Raw genomic sequence first — 9,203 nt, forward strand, 5'->3', positions numbered from 1 at the left:
CCGACGCTGCGAATGCGCTTGTGAGAGCCCTTGCATGCCCGTGAGAACTCGTTCGAGGGCTCCGCGACGCACCGGGACATCTCTGCTGCAGCTGCGGCTTCGCGGTGGGACCTCTCTAGTGCTTCCGCGGCCTTGGTCTTTGCTGCCTGGTTATATGTCCACCCTAAACTCCTCCTACAGGTCATGGCAGAACGACTTGACAGAGAAAACCAGTTTTGTGGGTGATGAGGAGAGGAACTGTGAAGTAATTTTCGAGTGGTTAGTTTTTATAGCCCGTTGCTAAGTGTGAACACATATTAGTTTGATAGATGTGAATAGATTTGCAATTGTACTTATTGCGTTGTAATCAGCAATGTGACGAGAAACAAGGTTAAAATTTATTGATGGAAGAAGTTTGACCACGTGGTTGCTTCCCGTTGAGGCAGCCGCGGCGCGCTCCGCTCTGGCATCCCTACGCGAGCTCTGCTCGCTGTTGAGGCAAAGTTACAATGGCAATTGTTAATAATTCTTAATAATTGTCTTACATATTCAGGATAATTTAAAATGCCAAATGCGGCAAGGCCCAGAGCACTCATGACCTACATATGCATACAATTATAATAAAATATAAGCTAAAAGGCTAAGCTGGCGGCCTTCCAATGATGGTCTTCTCGGACTCCATGATCAGCATAGCACCCTTGCGGCCGTTCACTCCGAGTGTCCCGACCCGCCTCCGCCTACGGAGCTGCTGGCGCTGGGAGGCTCTTGGGGCTGCTGGGCCTCTTCCAGAAGAGCTTGACAGCGTGCAATCGCGTGCATGACAACTCCGCGGAACCGCTCCATTTCCATGTCTTTGGCCTGGTAGCAAATTCCGCCGATCACCTGCATCCTCAAGATATCACGTTGGTGATGTTCTACTTCGTCGGGGACGTCAACTCCGCCAAGGATGCGCTCGAGCATGGCCACCACATCATCGGGATCGAGGTTGACACGGCCGCTGCGGGCAATGATGAAGCCGTAGGCTGCCTTTATCTTGACTGAATTGCAGAGGTCCTTTCCCATTCCTTGCGGGACATCAGGCTCTCGATGAGCACTAGTGACGGCGGCTCTTCGGGTGGGTCATCGATCATGCCGCCGAGCAGCTCTGGATCTTCTGCATGGTGGATGGCAAACTGCTCATCACACCTCCTTTGTAATATGTCGATTGTGCTCCCAAGGACTGTGACGTGGATATCGCTGCCGATTGGCCATGGTGCCTGCACCGGCCGATGAAGCTCTTGCTCCCCGACCTACTCCGTCTCATTCTCCTCGCCGAAGATGTAACGCAGGTAGGCATCAACGTTGAAGCTTTGGACGTTGCCTGGCATGCTTGGAATAACTAATGGTAGATGGGTGAGGACTAGATCTTCGCAGAGTGTCGCGGTGGTGCGTTGCCGCCTGGGTTATATCCAGCAAGCCGTAGCTGGTGGCGGGAAACCGGTGAGGGAATAGGCGTGGATTTTACAATTCATCCATGTGGAGCGCGGGAAGACTAAGTGGAGCACACACACAACCCGAATACCATATCCAGTGCCACGTGTTATTTATCACACACATGTTAACATAAGGAAATGTATGTGTAACTTACTAATCATCGCATACGAGTACTCGCAGACGCATCGTGTGCGATATTCCTAGCCACCGCAAGCAACTAGTTTGCATATTTCAAAGTTTTTTGTACACACAGAATCGCACACGAACTAACTGTATTAACCGTCCATGTTGTAATTTCTCCTCGCAAACAGTTCACCCGATTCGGCTGTTTGCCATCTATCACACACATCTTGTTAAGTTGAACCGTTTCTGTTGCGTTCGCTAATCGAAAACAGTTCGTCCGAGTGAACCGTATGCCCTATATCACACACCTTGATCTGGCTAATTGTTTATGTTGCAATCCCTAATAGCAAATGGTTCATCGGAGCAAACTATACGCCGTATATCACACACACATTGATATGGTTACCTGTTTCTGTTGTTCTGCCTCATCGCAAACAGTTCGAACGGGTTAACTGTGTGGCCTGAATCTGTAACATCCCAAATTTTCAATTTGGAATGTTATACATAGGTCATTCATGCATATCATATTTTAATGCATTTTTGATTTGCGATCCTCGAAATCCTAAGCAACTCAAGGACCCTCGGAGAGAGTTGGGGATTCCACCGTTTTCATATTTGAATCATATCAAATATTGAAACAAGGATCATTTTGGTTTTAATTAATTTTTCCCTCCGAAAATATTTCATATCAAAATATATGAGAGGAGATAATATGACTTCTCTAAAATAAATGAAGTATTGGAGGAAAAATATTAAAATCAAATAAATAATTTATTTGGATTTTATTGCAATTTTATTTGAATTAGAAAAATATGCATTTTTCAAAATTGCATTTTAGGGCCAAGAAAATGTTCATCTTGTTCTAAATATTCAATTTAGACGGTGAAAATTTGTTTTGGTATTTTTTTGATTTTTATTTATTTTTCTAGGATTTTTCTGGCGAATCCGTTTAAAAAAATCAAACCGACTCCGGGCCGTAACCGGCCAGGACTCCCCAGGCCGGCCCTCTTATAAGCCGCGCCCCGCGACCCTGCAGCCCACCCCGCCGCCGCAGCCCACCCGCGCCTCCCGAACCCTAGCGCCGCCGCCGCCGCCGCTGCGCCGCGCCGACCGCCTTGCCGCGCCGCCATGCCGCCTTGCTGTGCCGCCGCCCCGCAAGCGCCGCCGCCACCCAGTTCCGCCGGATCCGCTCGCCGCCGCCGCCGCCAACCCCGCCGGAGCCGCCGCCTACCCCGCCGGACCTCGCTGAGGTAGCGCCCGCCGTCGCCGGTTTTCGCTAGAAATCCGCTCGGTTTTTTTCGAAACCCTAGGTCGTCTTTTTATTTATTAGATCGGTTTTTCCGTCAGTTTATTTATTTAGCGGACGTTCGTCCATACATTCATTTTAACGAACGTTGTTCATCCGTTAGTCACATACAGCAAACGTTCGCTCGTTAGCCTGTTCGTCAGTTTTTCTTTTTCCAGGGTTATTCCGCGATTATTTTCGATCGTGATTTCTGCCCTAATCTTCTATCTAGTGTATCTTTTCGCTCATTTATCCAAATCAGGTGAAACAAGCGCCTAGATTTTCGTCTCAAAGACCTCTTTCTGTTTAAGCAACTTGAACAAGATTTTGGTACTGTAAAATTTGACTTTAGTCCAGATTAGTAATCGGATCTTTTTTCTTTCGCAGTTTGAGTTTCGTTGCTCCGTTTGATTTGATTCTTTTTGCAAACCGGAGTTCTTCAGTTGGACTTTCTGGTTATATATTCTTATTTGGGTTTTACCAATGCACCTTTGCTTGATTGCTTATGTAAGCTATTGGTTGTTTGCGATAGAATTCCCGGTGTGCGAAGCGTGCTACTACGAGTCTCTAGGATTTGCAGATCGTCAGCAAGGCAAGTAACACATTGATCATACCCATTTATTACCCAGTTTTTATGCATTAGTTTCAACCCTCGCACATTGCACGAGTATGATCTCTTAACATGTGGGTTTGGGAAGTAGATGATGAGGAAGAACCTATTGCCTTTTATTATGAAACCCTTGGGAGTTACTTCTACGTTATGCTTATTGCCATGTTATGCTCGTAGACGTGGATTGGGTCTGAGTGTATCCATGACAGATGTGAGTTTGTTAATTAATGGTTCAACTTAAGGTGGAATCTTTAATACACATCTGGGTGGATTGCTTGTGGGCACCTAGAGAATCCAGTGTTGTCCTAGGATATCCCGGAGGACCCGTGTGATCATCCTACGGTCTGCCACCCAGGCTCAAAGGGATCATAAGATTATTCATGCTAGAAACTTACGTGTGCAGCCACAAGCCATTATGGGCTCTGGCATAGTTGAGTATGTTGCATGACCTCTTCCAGTGGTAGGCTAGCAGATGTAGGGGATGTAGGTTGGTACTGTCTGCCCGGGGTTAGAGTTAATGCTTCTGAAAGATTGTGTCTCGGTCATCCGTTTCTCAAACTCCATGCAGTGCGAGAAATCCAACGGAGGAGATCGAGTCTTGTGGGGAAAAGTGCGCAAACCTCTGCAGAGTGTAAAAACTAATCATGGTTAGCCGTGTCCCCGGTTATGGACATCTTGAGTATCTGGTACTTGAATTATTTATTTGATCTCATCACTCTAAATTAATTTGTTGGGTTGTTAATGATTACTTTAATGGGGATTGAGTTGGAGGAACCTTCTCAATGATGTTTCAACCACCATGATAGTTAAATAAAATGTATTCCTTTGTTGTAGGGAAAATTTGGCTTTTCGCAAAAACATATAACCTTAGAGCCTCCACCCGCCAAATATGCATGTAGTGATAGCATTTATCCGTTCATTGCTCTACTGTGTTATATTGCCAGCATATTCCATGTGCTGACCCGTTCTCGAGCTGCAACGTATCATGTTACAGACTTTTCAGACGAGGAGTAAGGTTCGCTAGGCCGTTGTCATGCACTCAGCTATGTCGTTGGAGTTGATGGACTCACTTTATCTTCCAAGCCTTCCGCTGTTATCTTATTTAGATGGCCTTAAGCCATATTTACTGTAATAAGTTCTCTTTTGAGACATTCGATGTAATAAGTGTGTGATTACTACTCTGTTATAAATCCATTTGAGTATTGTGTGTGTCAGTATTACCGATCCAGAGATGACACTGAAGCACAGAGACTTGACCGTCTGAGGTCGGGTCGCTACAAGATGGTATCAGAGCACACGCTAAATGTAGGACATGACCACTAAGAAAAAGCCATAGGTCGCTCTTCTCTACTCATTTCTGACTCCTCTCCACTTTCTACTCTTTAGGATGGCGGACTCGAGGAACAAGTTTGCACAACCGGATGAAGACACACCCTTTGGACGACACCTTGAAGGAAGTCACTAGATACCTGAACATTGGAATACCAAGCTTCACCGGGACCTACACCGCCACTTTACCAGAAGAGGAGCGCTGGATGATTCGAGTTCAAGTTCCAGGAAGGACATTCATGCCAGTCACTGAGCCCATAGAGTTTTCCTTCGATGCACCAACCTGGAGTCTAGGAAAGAGCATGGCAGCCCACATCGCCATGGGACGCATTGGCGAAGTTTACCACAAGGATCTCAAGGATACTATCTACCAGATATGTGGGCGCCGAGATGAGCAATGGGAGATAGTTAGCACCAGGAGAGACAGATCCGTTGCAGCATTCATCCAGGAGTTAAACCAGCACATTCGACGCTAGGAGAACCAGATGTGCGCAATCATGATAGATTTAAAGAAGGCAATGACAAGGGTCTCGGAGCTAGAAGAGGAACTCAAGTCTACACGTGATGGATACGAGGAGGAAATGACGATAATCGTGGAGAAGAATGACGACCTAATAAAGAAGATCGGAGTTTTTATGGGAGACACCGTGCCAGGAGGAGAAGAAGACGAACCCAAGGAGATTCGTTCTGAAGACTACATCATCATCGACGACACCGACTCCGACCCTGATGGTAGTGATGATGATTATGAAGACGAAGTTGGAGCGGATATCATGGAGTCTTCCACCGATCAAAATTTCTAGATGACCACCATATGATTAGTAGTATTCCCCCTGTATATAGTAGTAGTCTAAGCACTTTTGTAACGGTAGTTCTAGACCGTTTGTATGCCCTTGCTTGATTGATTGAGTGATATGATATGATTGTGTTTGTCTGATGTGCATATGGGTAGTGCTTTCTCACTAGACCTCATTTCTATTATAATCTCTCCCCTCTAAACCCATCAGATGCCTCCGAGACATGACACCGGATTTGTTCTCCCACCGGAGATCACCCAGTTGATCCAGCAGCAGAATGCCTTGATGCATATATTAGTCCAAAACCAAGGCAACAACAACAATAACAACAACAACAACAACAACAACAACAACAACAACAACCCGCCACCACCACCACCAGTTGATAACTTAGCCCGTTTTCTGAGGTTGCAGCCGTCGGTGTTTTCCAGTAGCACCGAGCCCATAGTTGCGGATGACTGGCTACGCAAGATTGGAAGGGAGTTGACCACCGCAGGTTGCACAGATGCTGAGAAGGTGCGTTTTGCCACACACCAATTGGATGGACCAGTAGCTTCGTGGTGGGAGAATTACACAGCCACTTTCCCTATAGCCAATATCACTTGGGATCAGTTTCAGCAAGCTTTCCGCACAGCCCATGTCTCAACTGGAGCTATGAGCATGAAGAAGTGTGAGTTTCGCAACTTGCGCCAGGGAAATTGTACTATGGCTCAGTATGTAGATGAGTTTAGTAAGCTATCCCGTTATGCCCCTTATGATGTGGCCACAGATGCCGCGAAGCAGGAGAAGTTTATGGAAGGGCTGAATGATGAGATGAGCATGCAGTTAATGGTGGCAACATTTAATAACTACCAGGAGTTGGTAGACAAGGCTCTTATGATGGAAGGGAAGCAGTAGCAGAGAGCCGCAAGAGGAAGTATGGACAAGGAAAGTACAATTCTGGAGTTCAGCAGAAGCCTCGTTTAACCCCGAACTCGGGAGGATATACTCATAACCATGGAGGCCATACTCACAATGGAGGAAGTTCGCATAACCACAATGGCCCCAAGAATGGAAATGGGAATGGAGCAAGCAGTAATCAGAACCACTCCAATCCAGCCACACCCGCCAAGAGGGACCTAAGTCACATTACTTGTTTCAAGTGCGGGAAGACTGGACACTATGCCACTGAGTGCCCCGAAGCAAAGAATGGTAATGGCAATGGAAGCGCTGGGAAGAAGCCCAACCCTTTCAACAGGGGACAAGTGAACCACGTGAACGTGGAGGAGGTTGAAGAGCAGCCTGATGCAGTAATCAGTAAGTTTTTGGTTAAGTCATTTACTGCAGTTGTTCTTTTTGATACTGGTGCATCGCATTCATATATTTCAAGGGGATTTGTGGACAAGTTTAAGTTACCCACCTTAGCCCTTAGGACACCTTTATTAGTAAGCTCACCCGGTGCAGAGTATATGGCCAGCCGATGGTGCGATCGGATACCCTTAACCATTGGTAGCCATGTTTTCCCCTCAGACCTAGTAATTTTGGAGTCACAAGGTTTGGATGTGATACTAGGAATGGATTGGCTATCGAAGTATGGAGGAAACATTGACTGCGCTAGCAGGTCTATTCTACTCACCACCCCGGAGGGAAAAGGATCAAGTATGTTTCCAGGCATGCGCCGAGGAGGACCCAAGTAAATTCTCTCACGGGAGTTGTTCAGGAAGAAGTGCTGGTAGTGAAGCATTGCCCAGATGTATTTCCAGAGGAGTTACCAGGCATGTCGCCAGATCGAGACATCAAGTTTTTGATAGAACTATTGCCAGGCACCGGACCGATATCGAAGAGACCGTACCGGATGCCCGCAAATGATCTGGAGGAGATCAAGAAGAAGATTACGGAGTTGTTGGAGAAAGGTTACATTCGACGAAGTTCATCACCATGGGGAGCCCCAGTGCTCTTGGTTGAGAAGAAGGATGGATCGTTAAGAATGGTTGTTGATTATCGTGCGTTGAATGAAGTAATGATCAAGAACAAGTACCCACTGCCGATGATCAATGATTTGTTTGACCAGCTCCAAGGAGCTAAAGTGTTTTCGAAGATCGATTTGGGATCAGGATATCACCAGCTGAAGATTCAAGAAAAAGATATGCCTAAGACGGCCTTCACCACAAGGTACGGGCTATATGGTTATTTCATTTGGATTAACTAACGCCCCAGCCTATTTCATGAGTATGATGAACAAGGTGTTCATGGAGTTCTTGGATAAGTTTGTCGTGGTGTTCATTGATGATATCTTGGTGTACTCGAAGAATGAAGAGGAACACAAGGAACATTTGCGATTAGTTCTCGAGAAGCTCAGGGAACATCAGTTATATGCCAAGTTCAGCAAATGTGAGTTTTGGTTGAAGGAACTTGGATTTCTTGGACATGTTATATCAGGAGAAGGTATAGCAGTGGATCCTACCAAGGTTCAGTCAGTCACTGAGTGGTTGGCACCCACCTTAGTTGGAGAGATCCACAGTTTTCTTGGACTCGCGGGATACTACCGGAGATTTATTGAGAATTTCTCCAAGATTGCGAAGCCGATGACGGCATTGTTGAAGAAGGACACCAAGTTCCATTGGACTGAAGAATGTGAAGCAAGTTTCCAGGAGTTGAAGAAACATTTGACTACAGCCCCAGTGCTGATTCTGCCGGATATACGCAAGGGTCCAAGTGTATTGCGATGCCTCTCGCTTAGGACTTGGAGGAGTACTTATGCAAGACGGAAGAGTTGTTTCATATGCCTCAAGACAACTTCGACCGCATGAGTTGAATTATGCCACACACGATTTGGAGTTAGCAGCCGTAGTGCATGCGCTCAAGACCTGGAGACATTTTCTTATTGGAAACCGTTGCGATGTGTACACGGATCACAAGAGTTTGAAGTACATTTTTACTCAGAAGGAGTTGAACCTCAGGCAGAGGAGATGGTTGGAGCTCATAAAGGATTATGATATGAAGTTGCACTATCATCCAGGCAAGGCCAATGTCTTAGCAGACGCTTTGAGCCGGAAGAGTTATGTTAATACCCTCGTGAGCGGAGGATTGCCAAGGGAGTTAGCAGAAGATCTCAAGGAGTTACATTTGGAGATAGTCCCTAAAGGTTTTGTTGCAGCATTAGAGGTTCAGTCAACATTATTGGAAAAGATTCGAGAAGCTTAGAAGGATGACAAAGAAATTGCCGAGATAAAGGAGAAGATGAGCGAAGGAAAAGCGAAAGGTTTTTGTGAAGACGAGCACGACACCTTGTGGTTTGAGGACCGTATATATGTGCCCAATAATGCAGAGCTCAGGAAGTTGATACTACAGGAAGCTCATGACTCACCATACTCGATACACCCCAGTAACACCAAGATGTATTTGGATTTGAAGGAGCATTTTTGGTGGACTGGAATGAAGAAGGATATTGCCGAGTATGTAGCCATATGTGATGTATGTCAGAGAGTGAAGGCAGAACATCAGAAGCCAACAGGATTACTGCAGCCTATGCCGATACCCGAATGGAAGTGGGATAAGCTTGGCATGGATTTTATCACCGGATTACCCAGGACCCGATCGGGATATGATTCTATCTGGGTAGTAGTGG

This window comes from Aegilops tauschii, chromosome 2 (genome assembly GCF_002575655.3).
Source record: "Aegilops tauschii subsp. strangulata cultivar AL8/78 chromosome 2, Aet v6.0, whole genome shotgun sequence".
Classification (NCBI taxonomy): Eukaryota; Viridiplantae; Streptophyta; class Magnoliopsida; order Poales; family Poaceae; genus Aegilops; species Aegilops tauschii.